This window comes from Pseudopipra pipra, chromosome 4 (genome assembly GCF_036250125.1).
Source record: "Pseudopipra pipra isolate bDixPip1 chromosome 4, bDixPip1.hap1, whole genome shotgun sequence".
Lineage (NCBI taxonomy): Eukaryota > Metazoa > Chordata > Aves > Passeriformes > Pipridae > Pseudopipra > Pseudopipra pipra.
The window spans coordinates 23,205,312-23,218,720 of record NC_087552.1 but is presented as its reverse complement, the minus strand read 5'-3'; the positions used below and the strand labels follow the sequence as shown (position 1 = coordinate 23,218,720).

The window sequence follows — 13,409 nt, the reverse complement described above, 5'->3', positions numbered from 1 at the left end:
GCTCTCTAAGGACCATGCAGGTTTGGCAATGGTAAATCAATTGTATTGGCAGAGTAATAGTAAAGTACACTAACAGTAAAATCTGTCAAGGCTGTGATCAACTAGGGATGTACAGTCACAACATTGAAACTCTGAGGATGTAATCTACCGTGTCCAAATACACTATGCTAAATCCCTTTTCAACAATTCTACTTTCTCTTATTTCTTATTATTTGCATTTTGGCCAAGGTATTAGGCAAAGAACATTCATATAACCTTCAAACAGAAGCACAGATAAATTTGGGTAAGGAAGAGGGAAAAAATAGGAGGTTTCATCTTGCACTTATCATTTATTTATAAACCTCAAAGAGATGTGACAGTGCTGTTCTCTATAAAATTCACTAGTTATAAGGCAGCTCAGTCTTTATCTTCTTTTATTTTTTCAATGTCCATGTACTGGAATAGCTCTGTAATTAGAGAATTTCCCAGTAGATTAGTTTATTAGTGTCAATTGTCAATTTAATGTAAATTTCTGTCTTACCTTTTGCATTTCCCAGTGTAGACTTTTCGTGTTTCTAGTGTTCACGATAACAATGTCTAACCAAAATGTGAAATATATGATACACATAGGAAATAATGATCATCACGATCTTTAAATATAGACTTGTTTTCCTACAGGTTCTTGTATAGGCTGGTTTTCTTACCTGGAAAACACCACTGTTCTTGTCTTTTACTTGCTAAGTCTTAAACGGATGGATAGTGGCTTACCTTACATACTCCATCCATGCAAAACATTGGTGTTAACAAGTAAAGCTAAGGATCTAATGTGAGCCCTATCTTGCATTTCCTTTTATTTGTTAGTCTGAGCCTCAAGCTTAGAGTTATTTCAACAGACTTTTGTTTTCAACACATATTCATTATGTGTCTAACACCCTCTGAAGTTGCAAGCCACCCTCCCACTCACCCCCAAAAATCTTCAACCACTGCCAAAGTCTATATTTTCTTAGCTTAAAGAAGTAATTCCAGGGCTGTCAACTGATAAATTTCATTCAGGGAAACGCTGTGTTCTTTAAGCAACACATTAACCTTCTCTGAGCTAACCACAGTAAACATCAATGTTGAATTGTACAGATTTCACATGTTGCTGCCAGGAGAGAGTTTTAGAAGAATTATCCCCTTTTTAGGTAACCTGGCTTTTAAAATTACACCCTAGAATACGCAAACAAAGAAGACTAATGAACTCAGCAGCCTGTATGTACTGAGACGGCTGTTGAAAAAGATACTGTGAGTAATGGAAAAAGGTTCATTTTTCAAAACTTGTAGGGAGCTGCCTCTGTGAAGGTAGGAGAGCAAGAATCTCTCTTTCATTTTGGTTATAACAGTTTGCTGTAAACAATCATTTCCCCTCTGTTATCAGGGAATATCCTGCAGGGGCGTGTGTTCTATGTCACCTTGACCAATTCATGAAGGAAGGGAAATTTTTCTCTCCTAATAACCCACTCACCTCCCCACCTTTTTAAAAATTATTTATTTTTTAAATGAACTATGCAATTCCATTAACTACTGTCCTGCTCCTCATAGAAAGACTGAGCACTGACCCTGACTGCTAATACAACAGCAGACAGAAGTTTGAGTCAAACTTTTTCTTGTTTTCTGCTACTAATAGCATTGCATATGGGACAGCAGACTTGCCATGCAAGTACAAACAGCTATCCATCAAGAAGCAGATGCTTTAAGCCACAAGGTAGACATTACTACAAGACAGTATTTTAAATGACCCACACTACTTTCAGTAGTGGAAGTAGTGTGTATTTCTTTTCTGAAGCTGACTGACCTTTTCAGGCATGTTGCTAAATGAAGAAGTCACACGATATTCCTCTGTAACTGTATACAAAATCCTGCAAGCAGAACATCTTTACGCAAAAGGCAGCACTACGCCTCAGTTACAACACTGAGTTCTCCATGCAGCGTCTTCAAAGGACAGTGAGCTGGCTGGGACACTGGAGGTAAAAGTGGCACTAAATCAATTACTTACCCTCAAATGTCTTGTTTTAAATCTGTTGCTTCCACCTGATCATAATGTGAAGCAGGACTGCTATGGTTCAGAGAGAAGATTAAACTCAACAAGGGGATTTTATGTAATGTTGCTTAAATAACAGAAACCTGAAATAAAATTGCCCTCAGTTCAGCCAAGATTTTTCTCTCACTCCCTCTCAGTCTCTCTCTCCAGGACTGCTACGTAGTGGTCTATAAATACTGGCCCCAACACTTGCTCAGTGCTTTCCTTGCCGATGGCACAGGTCGGTGTTACTGTACACCGCCGGCATGGCTCAGATGAAGTTCTCAGCTGCTCAGACAAAGCCATGGACTGGCTCCCCACCCTGCCTGCCTGGAAATATCACGCTGCTGCCAGCGTTACAGATGTGAGCCTTTTCCGCAGGCCCAGATCAGGCACAGAAGGGTAATTATGAGGCTCGTCTGAAAAAAAAAAAAAAGAGAAGAAAAAAAAGACAGCTTCTTGCAAGCAGGTGGGAAAATGGGGGAGGGAAAAGGAGGAGGAAGCACTTTTGTTTCAGCCCCCTTTACAGTGCACATCGAGCTGTGATTATAGAATTAATTCCCTGGTCATGTAGATGTCAAAAACTTCTGCCAAAATATTTTCTATAAGACAAGTTCTTCAAATTGAAGAAAGTGTATGTTTGTCACAGAATTCACACAAGAGCATTAAGATTATATGGGTATTCACAGAGGGATGAAGAATACATATTAATGTTGCATCTCAAAATTTCTGTCAGTGGTCAGGTATTAGGCACCCAAATTCATATTTAATAATTACGCACAGCATGATAATAAACATGAGATGTCACCAGTGGCAAAAATCCACAATCCTGCCCTGCAATAAATAAGAGTTTCAAAGTTTAAAAATACTTCCGAAAACCAGGATCACATCTCAGTGAAAACCCTGAGAAACTGGGCTGTTAAGAGATGGTTATCTTGAAGCAGAAACTAAGGGAAATTGAAAAGAAGATGGCAAGATTAGTTCAAACAACTATGTATTGATGCATGCCCTAAGTGTACACCATGGGACAGGCACCACAAATGCAGATAAATGTCCTGCCTTTCATCAATACGTTAGATGGCATAACTGGGAGGTTTTGCCCAAGTAAAATACAAAACATATCATAACTGCATTAACACTAAGAGTTACAGGAGTTTATCCTAAAATCGTTGTCTTTTTGAGGTAGCTTATGACCATAAAATTCTCTTTGCCTTCCGCACTTTCCCCAGGACAATATCTATACATAAATCCCAGTCTGTTCCAAGGCTTAAAGGACCATCAAGCTTGCATGATTAGACAATAGAGTTTCTGTAGCTGCTGTCACAGCCTGGCATAATGCAGTGGCTAGCATCCCTGAACACTTTTGAGTTCACCACCGAGGTCATGGTCAGCACTTATTCATCCATTTGCAGCTCTGTCAAGGGCATAAATTTTAATAGTAAGTTTGGAACAAAACAGAAATTTTGTCTCTTGCATCTAAACTGAAAGATATGTTAAGTCTTACTGCTTTACTTCCATTTCTTTCATCAACAACAGCTTTTGGAAGTGCTTTTTAGTACCTCATTCACATAGTTAAGGCTTTCAGTCTTTCATACAATTTATTTATCTTTACTACTCATCTTGAAAACCTAAGATGATCATTAGTAATACACCACTGTTGAAGTTGACTTTATTGAAATGGACACTGTTTATAAAACCTTGGTTTAGAGAAGCTTGTCACTGATGCCAGAGAAACCTTTCGTATTTAAATGAAAATATATTTGGATGACATGGGTAGTTGCTAAGCCTTGGTGAGCTGCCAGATGTAAAGTCTTCTAAACTAATTTACTCATTACAAGTTTCTAAGTCATAAAGTTCCTGCACATAGCTCTCGTCCTCAGTGATGTACATGACAGTTTCATAATATCATTCCATCAAACTTTTAAGCTGTCACAAATAAATCCTTGAAAAAACATAAAGCACAGTGGTTTAATAAAACTGAGCAAGCAATTGAAATTTTTATCATAGTTTTATGTGTAGTATAATGCCAAAAACTTATTCTTGGACATCTACAGCTGTAAAATTATCTTAGATTTTTTTTAATTATGCAGAAGCCCATAATTTTAATGAAACATGCATATTCCTGTACTTCTGTAAACAAATATGCATTGTCACTTTACCATACCACATTCACTACCACACCACACAAAAGCAAAAGAAGATGTATGAACTACAGCAAGAGAAGGATACCACAACTACACTTGTTAGTGAAAGCTAGTTTTATAACAATGTGTCTGTGTAGCATTACACATGCAGGGGAGTTACATCACAATTGGCAAAGCACGTAAGACCAGTATCACTGACTTCAAATTATATGAGGACAGCGAGTAAGAAAAGTAAGAACTTAGAATGCTGGAAAAGTCTGACAGCACTGAGAGGATGACTGTTGGAGGGAGGCAGAAGAGGAACAGCAGTTTTAGGTCCTCTCCTACTGGGAAACTAGTAGGTCCTTTCCTATTCTGATCACTGCAGTTGATGGGACAAACCATGATGTCCGAAGTTAAATATGTGCAAAGTTTAGCTGAATCACAGCCTGCAGTTTGTGAAAGAAGAATGATAGCTCAAGAAAAATGAGAATGCATTACTACTGCTTTTTTGCTTGCATTTTGCATACCCAGCAACTCTAGAATTTGATAATGAGACAGTTGTTACTACATCACTTGATCTCAAAGTCTTAAAATGCAAACTGGCTAGCTCTATATCTAGGACTAACACTAATATTAATCCAGGATAACAGGCTTACTTGAAATATGACAACACTATAGTAAATTTTTAAAAGCTATTGTAGTTAAATAAAATAATTCCCACAGGATACAAAATGACCTTTTAGCAAGATGAATAGTATCAAAGTTTCATAATCATCTAGTCTGACTTACAGAAAGGAAAAACCTGCTGAATGAAGTAACTTGAAAAAAAGAAACCAGTAGTGCGAAAGATTCAAGTTATTTGGAAAGAAAGAACGGAATGCACCCACCAGTAAGGAAAAATTATTTCCAGTAACCCTATAAAACTGAAAGATTGTGGCAGACATTAAAATTCAAATCGTGCCCAGAAGCCTGGATTTCTGCAACTATAAACCAGTTTAAATACTGAAAAATATTCCAAATATTCTGTGTATTTTTAAAAGCATCTCATTCTATTTTCTTTCATTACATCAGTTATGATACAGTAAGTCATGCCAAAAGTTCTGAAACCACGAAATAGCTTTAAAGGTCTGCAGGATTATTTTTAAATCTTTTAAAAACTATCTTAACATATTGTGCCTCAACAAACAGTCAAACACCTTATATAAAATTTCATTACCATATGAAAATCTCATCTGTGTCTTCATGGTACACTGTGGTTTTATTCCATATAATGAATAAGTGGATTTTATCCTTGATTAAATGAAGACTTCTTCCTTGGCTATTGCTGCCAAATAGTCTATGCTAAAAAAGACTATGCTAAAAGCCAAATGTAGATTATAAATTGATCCTGTAGTTTTAAAAGCCTGTGAGGCTTGCATACCTAAATCTATCCAAAGTTCTACTGACAGCAGACTTGTTTTTCTACCTCTCTACTGAGCATTTTCACATAGGATACCTTCTGTATTAGTCACAAACAGCTTAAAAATTACTTTTCAGGCATTATACAAACTAATTTCATGTTTATTTGTTTCTCTCTGTGTAATGGCTATGTTTTCATTCTTAGAAAGACTCATGTCTCTCTTGGAGCAAGAAATGGGGCAAGGAAAGTAAGAGACAGACATGGCTGAGTGGGAACCTGCTGGCCATGGTAAAGGAAAAGAAGCAAATTCACAAGCAGTGGAAACAAGGACAGGTAACCCGGGAAGAGTATAAAGATGAATTTCTGTTGTGTTGGGATGGGGTGAAGAAGGCCAAGACGAAGATGGAACTGAACCTGGCAAGGGACTCAAAGAGTAACAAGGGCTTCTATAGGTATGTTAACCAGAAAAAAAAGGTCAAAGAAGGTGTGCTCCCCCCCCCCCCCCCATTAAAGAAAGCTGGAAAGCTGGTAACAACAGATGAGGAGAAGGCTGAGGTACTCAACAATATTGCCTTAGTCTTCAATGGTAACCTCTCTTTCCGCACCTGTCAAGTGGATGGAGAGCAAGATGGGGACTGGGGGAGCGAAGTGTTTCCCACTGTGAGTAAAGACCAGGTTCATGACCACCTGAGGAACTTGAATGTACATGAGTCTATGGAACCTGATGAGATATATTTCAGAGTCCTGAGCAAATTGGCTGATGGCTGCCAAGGCACTCTATATGGTATTTGAAAAGTCATGGCAGTCAGGTGAAGTCCCACATGACTGGAAAAAGGGAAACTTTGTACCCATCTCTAAAGAAGGTAGAAAGAAGGGCCTGGGAACTACTAACCTGTCAGCCTCACCTCTGTGCCTGGCAAGGTCACAGAACAGATCCTCCTAGAAGCTATGCTGAGGCATATGGAAGATAGGAAGGTGATTAGAGACAGCCAGCACAGTTTCAACAAGATCCTGCCTGACCAAACTAAGACGGGGTGACCCATCAGTGAACAAGGGAAGGGTGACAGATGTCATTTATCTGGACTTCTGTAAAGCCTTTGACAGGGTCCCCATAACATTATTCTCTCTAAATTAGAGAGAGATGGATTTAATGAGTGGACTGTTAGAAGAATAAGAAAGTGGTTGGACAGTTGTGTCCAAAGGGTAGTGGTCAATGGTTCAGAGTCCCAGTGGACATTAGTGACAAGTGGTATCCCTCGGGGATCTGTATTGAGACCAATGTTATTTAGTATCTTCATTAATAATATAGATAAAGGGATCAAGTGCATCCTCAGCAAGTTTGCAGATGACACCAAGCTGGGTGGTATGTTTGACACTCCTGAAGGTTGAGGTACCATCCAGACGGACCTGGACAAGCTCAAGGAGTAGGCTCATGGGAATTTCATGTGGTTAACAGGACAAACTGTAAGGAGCTGCACCTGGGTCAGAGTAAACTGCAGTATCAATACAGGCTGAGGACTGAATAGATCAAGAGCAGCCCTTCTAAGAAGGACTTGGGGTTGCTGGTGGATGAGAGGCTCGACATGACCCAGTAACGTGCACTCGCAGCCAAGAAAGCCAATTGTATCCTGGGCTGCATCAAAAGCAGCGTGGCCTGCAGGTCAAGGGACGTGATTCTGCCCCTCTACTTCACTCTGGTGAGACCCCACCTGGAGGGCTGCATCCAGCTCTGGGTCCCCAGCACAGAAGGGACACGGAGACTTGTTGGTGTGAGTCCAGAGGAGGGCCACCAAGATGATCAGAGGGATGGAGCACCCCTCCTATGATGAAAGGCTCAGAGAATTCAGATTGTTCAGCCTGGAAAAGAGAAGGCTTCAGGGTGACCTAACTGTGGCCTTCTAGTACCTGAAGATGGAGAGAGACTGTTTACAAGGGCATGTCATGACAAGACAAGAGGGAATGTCTTTAAACTGAGAGTAGGTTTAGATTAGATATTAGGAGGAAATTCTTCACTGTGAGAATGGTGAGGTTGCCCCATCCCTGCAGGTGTTCAAGGCTCTGAGCAACCTGGTCTAGTGAAAGCATCCCTGCCCACAGCAGGGGTGTTGGACCTTGGCGGTCTTTGAGGCCCCTTTCAACTCAAGCCATTCTATGATTCTATGCACTGTCAGCAGGTGCCTCTACTTCTACCCTGGGAAATGCTGTTCTTGCTGCTTGGCAGAGGTATGGTCATTGGATGAAGGTGGGCACAAGAAGAAAACTGGGTAATAAGGGATTCTGATTTTTTTATTGCATAGTTAGAGATCCTGAACTTTAACACCTTCAGAAAACCTAACTTTGATTACAGATATCAGATGAGAAGCTCAGTAAGCTCACAATAATTCCTCCTGATCATAAAAGCACAACTGCATGGCCCGTCTGTTTTCCCATAAATCTACAGTCTTAAAACTAACACAAAACAATGAACAGGCTAAAAAACAAATGTAATTTCACACTGCCCTGTGTCTTGTCTTGTCTCTACAATGCCAGGAAACATACAAAAATATATCAAAGCTAATGGCAGTATTCTTTGCAAAGGAAGAAAGTACTACATTAAAGAAAACAAAGCCCCTATAGCCTTCTATAGTCATCTAATATAAAGGACCTAAAAAGAGATATTGCTTCATTTGACTTCAGTGTAGTGCTAGAAAGTTTTAGGTTGTTTGAGAATTTAGTCTCTCTAGCAACAGAATGTAAACTACAAGACTAATCTAGTGCACCATGATCATAATTTTCTTCCATTTTTTCAGTGGTCAATACTCATCTGAAGGCTTGTGTTGCATTACAGAAACATATTGCCAGATTCCAACATCTCAGTATTGTATGTAAATTAATCAGTAAAAGATAGATAATTTGAATTATTTTGAGTCATTTTTTTCCTAACTCTGATTTTCTTTTTTTTCTTCTAACCTCTGAATTTCACCCAAAATTAGAAATTTAAGGCATCCTATAAAAAAATCACACAATTTTTTTCTGTATAGGCAGTATTTACATTTCCTTGTTTAAAGAAGGAAGTTAACTGAAGATGTATATATCGGAATTAGGTATTGTGTGTCACACACTGTAAAAGATGGCATACATTCTTCTTTAACTGGAAAGGCAAGACAGAAATCCTCCAGAAATTTTTCTTGTCTTCTCTTCATAATAAATGCTTTAGAAACTTTGAGTGAGCTCTCTGAGCAGATGACTGAAGCAGTAAGACCAAATTCTATAACATTCTGTAGTGTTACCTTTCATCCAGCCAAGAAAAATAAGAAAATAAGCGCCCCTGAGGGTTTTCATAATGTAGTAAAAACTTAAGACAAATCTATATTAACCACACAAGAATAGTAATGTCTGTCATATAGACTGGCACATTTTCAAATGCAATGTATGTGAAATTGTGGTTTGAGTCCTCAGTCTTCATCATAGCCTACTCTCATGTACTTTGCACAGCAGGAAAGTTTGTCAGCTGTGCAGACACTAATGAAGATGGCTTCAATTTGCTTTTATGAAATCCAAAGAATTTAAAGACATGGAGTTATTCTTACAAGCATGCAAGTGCTGGGATGGATTGGATTTTGTTCTTCACTAGTGAATAAAGAAAAGAGGGTTAGAGATGACACTTGGGTCACTAATGACAACTTCCAAAACCTTGAAAGGCTGAAGAAGAAGATTCTCAGTAAAGGTGATGGGATGTCTGTAGGTCTAGTCAAAAACCTTTGTGAACTGTGGGAAAAGACATTGGTGCATACCTGAGCTTTTGTGGCCCAAGGTCAAGCATAAGGAATAGTTTCTAACACACTATACAGCAGGGGAGGTCTTTACACTTAAAAATTCCTTCCTTAAAACTGACAAACTGCAGGCCAATGCCTTAGTGATAGTTTAGTATAATAATGCTTTCTCATTTCCTCATTCAGCTGACACTCATTTGAGACACTAATCTTTTAAAACAAAGTTAGTTGAAATATGTAGTACTAATTTTTAAAATCTGAAACTAATTTAGTTGTTTAATCAGAGAGTAAATCAATAGTAATCTTTCAGCTATATCACTGTGCTTCCGCATTCAAAAATGCCATAAGCAACAGAAAACACAGCTACAGCAAAAGACAGCTACAGCAAAGGAGACACACTCATGGATGACTTGTTTGGAATGCCACCTTATTGAATTATTTCATATAAAAGGTCAGTAAACAACTTGAACCACATAATCTAAACGTCAGGGTGAGTTTACTGTATAGTAAAAAAATCTTTGCCACTTTAATACTTATCTGCATCACATCATCTTTAATTTGTCTGGTAAAATTAGGCGATACATTATCACAAAGAGCTAGTTTTGCAGTAAAGTAGAGGATGGCAAGTTCTTAAAGTGAAAACAAATCAATGGCATTTCTTTTCAACTGAACAAATATAGTCCCTAATGCCAGGATTTACAGAATATAAATAACTGAGCAGTGGAGGTGTGAACTGATCCTGTAAGTGATTTCATTTGAATTTGTCAGAGATGTCACTGTTTCCCAATGTTTCATACAAGTTTAAAAGCTGTCCATATGAAAGAACACCTGGAAAAATGCTGGAAGTGGGGGAGAAAAGGCAGAAGCACAGAATGAGTTGTTGCAGACTTCAGTGGAAAAGCAAATGTGCAAAATCATTAATTAGCACAGGTAAATTTCAAGATATTAAATTTAGATGACACATTCCTCCATGTATGCTTTCCTTTAGGAATGTATGCTAACAGAAGAAAAGGAGTTGCTGCCATGGAAAGACACTCTGGAGCAGGTACTTAGTTTTGCACATCCTCTCCTAAAACAGCAACAGAAGGCAGACATCTGCGTTTCTGGGGATCATAAAAACTTCTAATTGTTTAGATATATACATATATACATCTGTGGCGTCATCTATATACCAATAAAAATTAATGTAGGAAATTTGGTTACAATAGAAATAAAAGTCTACATAGGCAAACTCCTTTCTAGAAATTCAGTGCAGCATATATTAAATTCCAGTTTTGATTCCACCTGCATTACAAACTGCAATGAAAGTATAAACTGCCTCAAAAAAGTTTCCTTAAATTTTCCTCCCAAGCTCAAAAATATTATTTTAGTCATAACTAAAATATGACCAGTTATTTTCAAAGTTTTAAGCATCCTTAAGAAGCACTTCAGATATTGATTAAACACAGACCCAACAGAATGGCTATTACTGAAGAAAATGGCTTTCAAAATGTAGAGGAAATACTAAAACCACAAAAGGTCCCTTCATTTATGGAGAAGACCACAGTATTCTCCACATTCCTTCAAGTAAAAAAGTTTTATGATTCTAAAAAAAATGCTTTGGGGAAAAATAGCCCACAGACAGTAAATCAGACACGACTGCACATATTGTTCTTTTTCTGGAAAATGAAAACCTAAGTCAAGTTTTGTGAAATCTGAACTTCAGGTTCCTGTGATTCTGCATTTCTAATTTCTTCTCCCTCACAACATAAATGACTAGTCTGTTTTTGATTATAAACCCTGATCTCTTCAACTAACAAACCATCTCCTCCTTCTGAAGTTTGACAAGAACAAGCTAAGTTTTTAACAGCAGCACCGATTCGAGTTTAATTTATGTGTGCTGTTACCAGCATGTGTACAATCGAAGCACGAAAAGGGAACTTTAAAAGGCAGATAATCTCACAGTGTTGTCAGCGGTGACCATGAAATTCTTTTAATCAAACATACCTCAGAAAATTAGTATTTCAAATGCCAGAAGGAATACATTTAAAAAACCCCACAAGCCAATCAATTTTGCCTCTCTCCCTTGAGAACACCAATTTGAAACTCTGCACAGGTGCCAAATATCACAGTAAGACTTTAAAAGAATGGTTCGTAATGCAAAGATGAATGAAATATGATAATTTTCACTCATCAGAGTGACTTCTACTCAGCTTTAAAGGATTTATCTGCAGGCAACTCAAAATGAATCCTACACTGTAAGAATTGTTAACTTTTGTTCTGTCCTAGTTTCATCCAGGACAGGGTTAATTTTTTACAGTAGTCATGAGGGGGGAATGGCTAAGGCCTGGATGTTATTTGATACCATTGCCAGGGGCAGGAGTGAGGGACTCTTGCTTCCAGGGAGAAGGGCGTTCCTTCCAGTGAAAGAAAGTGTGGTGGACAACAATCCAGTATTAATATTGTTGCTGTTACTGTTCATTTTCTTGTCTCATTGCTGTTTCCAGCAAATTGTTCTTATCTCAACCTGTGATCTTTGCCTTTTGTGCTTTCAGTTGGAGGGGGAGAAGGAGTGAGCAGCGGGTGTGGTTTTAGTGGGACTACTCATTTGGAGAATACCACTCCTAAACCATGACATGCTTATAAAGTTGATAGATAACAGACCAATTTAATTTTTAATTTAAGCTATTTTCTTAAATATGTGCATCCATGTTACAGATTGGTCACATCTGAAGAATTACAACATAGAAGAAGACCACTCTCTCAAAGACTACCACATGGGTGAGCCATGCTGTCATAAAGGCTTTACGTGTTTAAGAACAGCTTTTGCCCAAACACCGTTGAAAGGTCCAACCTAACAGAACATTGAATCTACTCAGAGTAATTAACAATACACTTGATCTGCAGAACCAAATGTTATTAATTTGGTGAAAAGAAACATGCAAGAGCATTGCATTACTTGTAGACTGATGAGTGCATGTAAAATTATGGTGATGCGTGAACTCACTGTTTATGAGTATGGCCAGAAGGAACTGCCTCTTAGCTCAGAGGGGATAGGGTGGGAAAAGAAGACTGAAGGTACAGTGGGCTCTACCAGAAGTTCATTATTAACTCTCCACCATATTCCCATTTACAGGCATGCTCTTGCTCTTTTTCAGTACGCCATTACTTAACTTTGACTCTAAGGGTCTTTGTTTCCAAGTAATAAATACTTCTGACTCCAGGGAGCAGACAGGAAGATCATATATGACTTCAAAAAATCCTTTACTGTTGATAGATTATTGTAAGCACTTATTCATTATTAGCTGAAATGCTATTGACTGTACACCTAATAAATAGCCTATTTGTTCTTTTCAACTAAAGCAATACTGTAACAGGACTTTTGAAGAGAAGACCATTAAAAATATAAAGACATCACACAGCAGGTAATTTGCAGAATGTGGTTTCAGTTTTCTGTTCATTGCAGCACAATCAACAAATGCTGCATCGAAATTTCTGCTGCTTCCATAAAAATTTCGTGTAAGGCAAGCTACTCATACACCCTAAAAATGAGCCAGAATTTTTCAAGAAATGAAGCACTGAGGTGAACTATAAATACACTTGTGCAGCTTTATAACAACACCGTTTAGTAATTTCCCTCTTCTTTGGACAAAAACAGCAGCCTTGGCACTTCCAGGGAATAGATGCTGCCCTGAAGCGCAAGATACGAGGAGTCGACCTTGCTGCAAACCCCCAGCAAGTTGTCACAGCAAAAGCCATACAACTGAACACCCGTCCCTCCCCTTTTTGTTTTTAAAAGGAGCCTAGTCTCATTTAGAAGAAGAAATTATTCACATTTAAAGTTCTTTTGCTCTAAGTCAGTCTATATAAATATTTTCAGCTACTCCCTAAATCATTGTTAATTAATCACTGCTTTTAAGACCACACCTAATAAACTATGTGCTCGATAACTGTCTCTTAGTGGCTACAAGAAGGAAAACAATCCCAACTGAATTTGCTTAAAAGGATTCTACACAAATAAGAAACGGATTAGAAACATATTGTACAGGAGGAAGAGATTAACTGGGAATGAAGAGACAGAAAAAGATACATACAACTGTAGAGTTAAATAAAAA

The 13,409-nt window shown here is 38.2% G+C and overlaps 1 protein-coding gene across 1 annotated transcript in view; it reads right to left on the bottom strand.

Moving 5' to 3' along the window:
- Positions 1-13,409, bottom strand: part of BMPR1B (bone morphogenetic protein receptor type 1B) — a 241,493-nt gene that overhangs the window by 119,614 nt on the left and 108,470 nt on the right. The window lies entirely within an intron of this gene.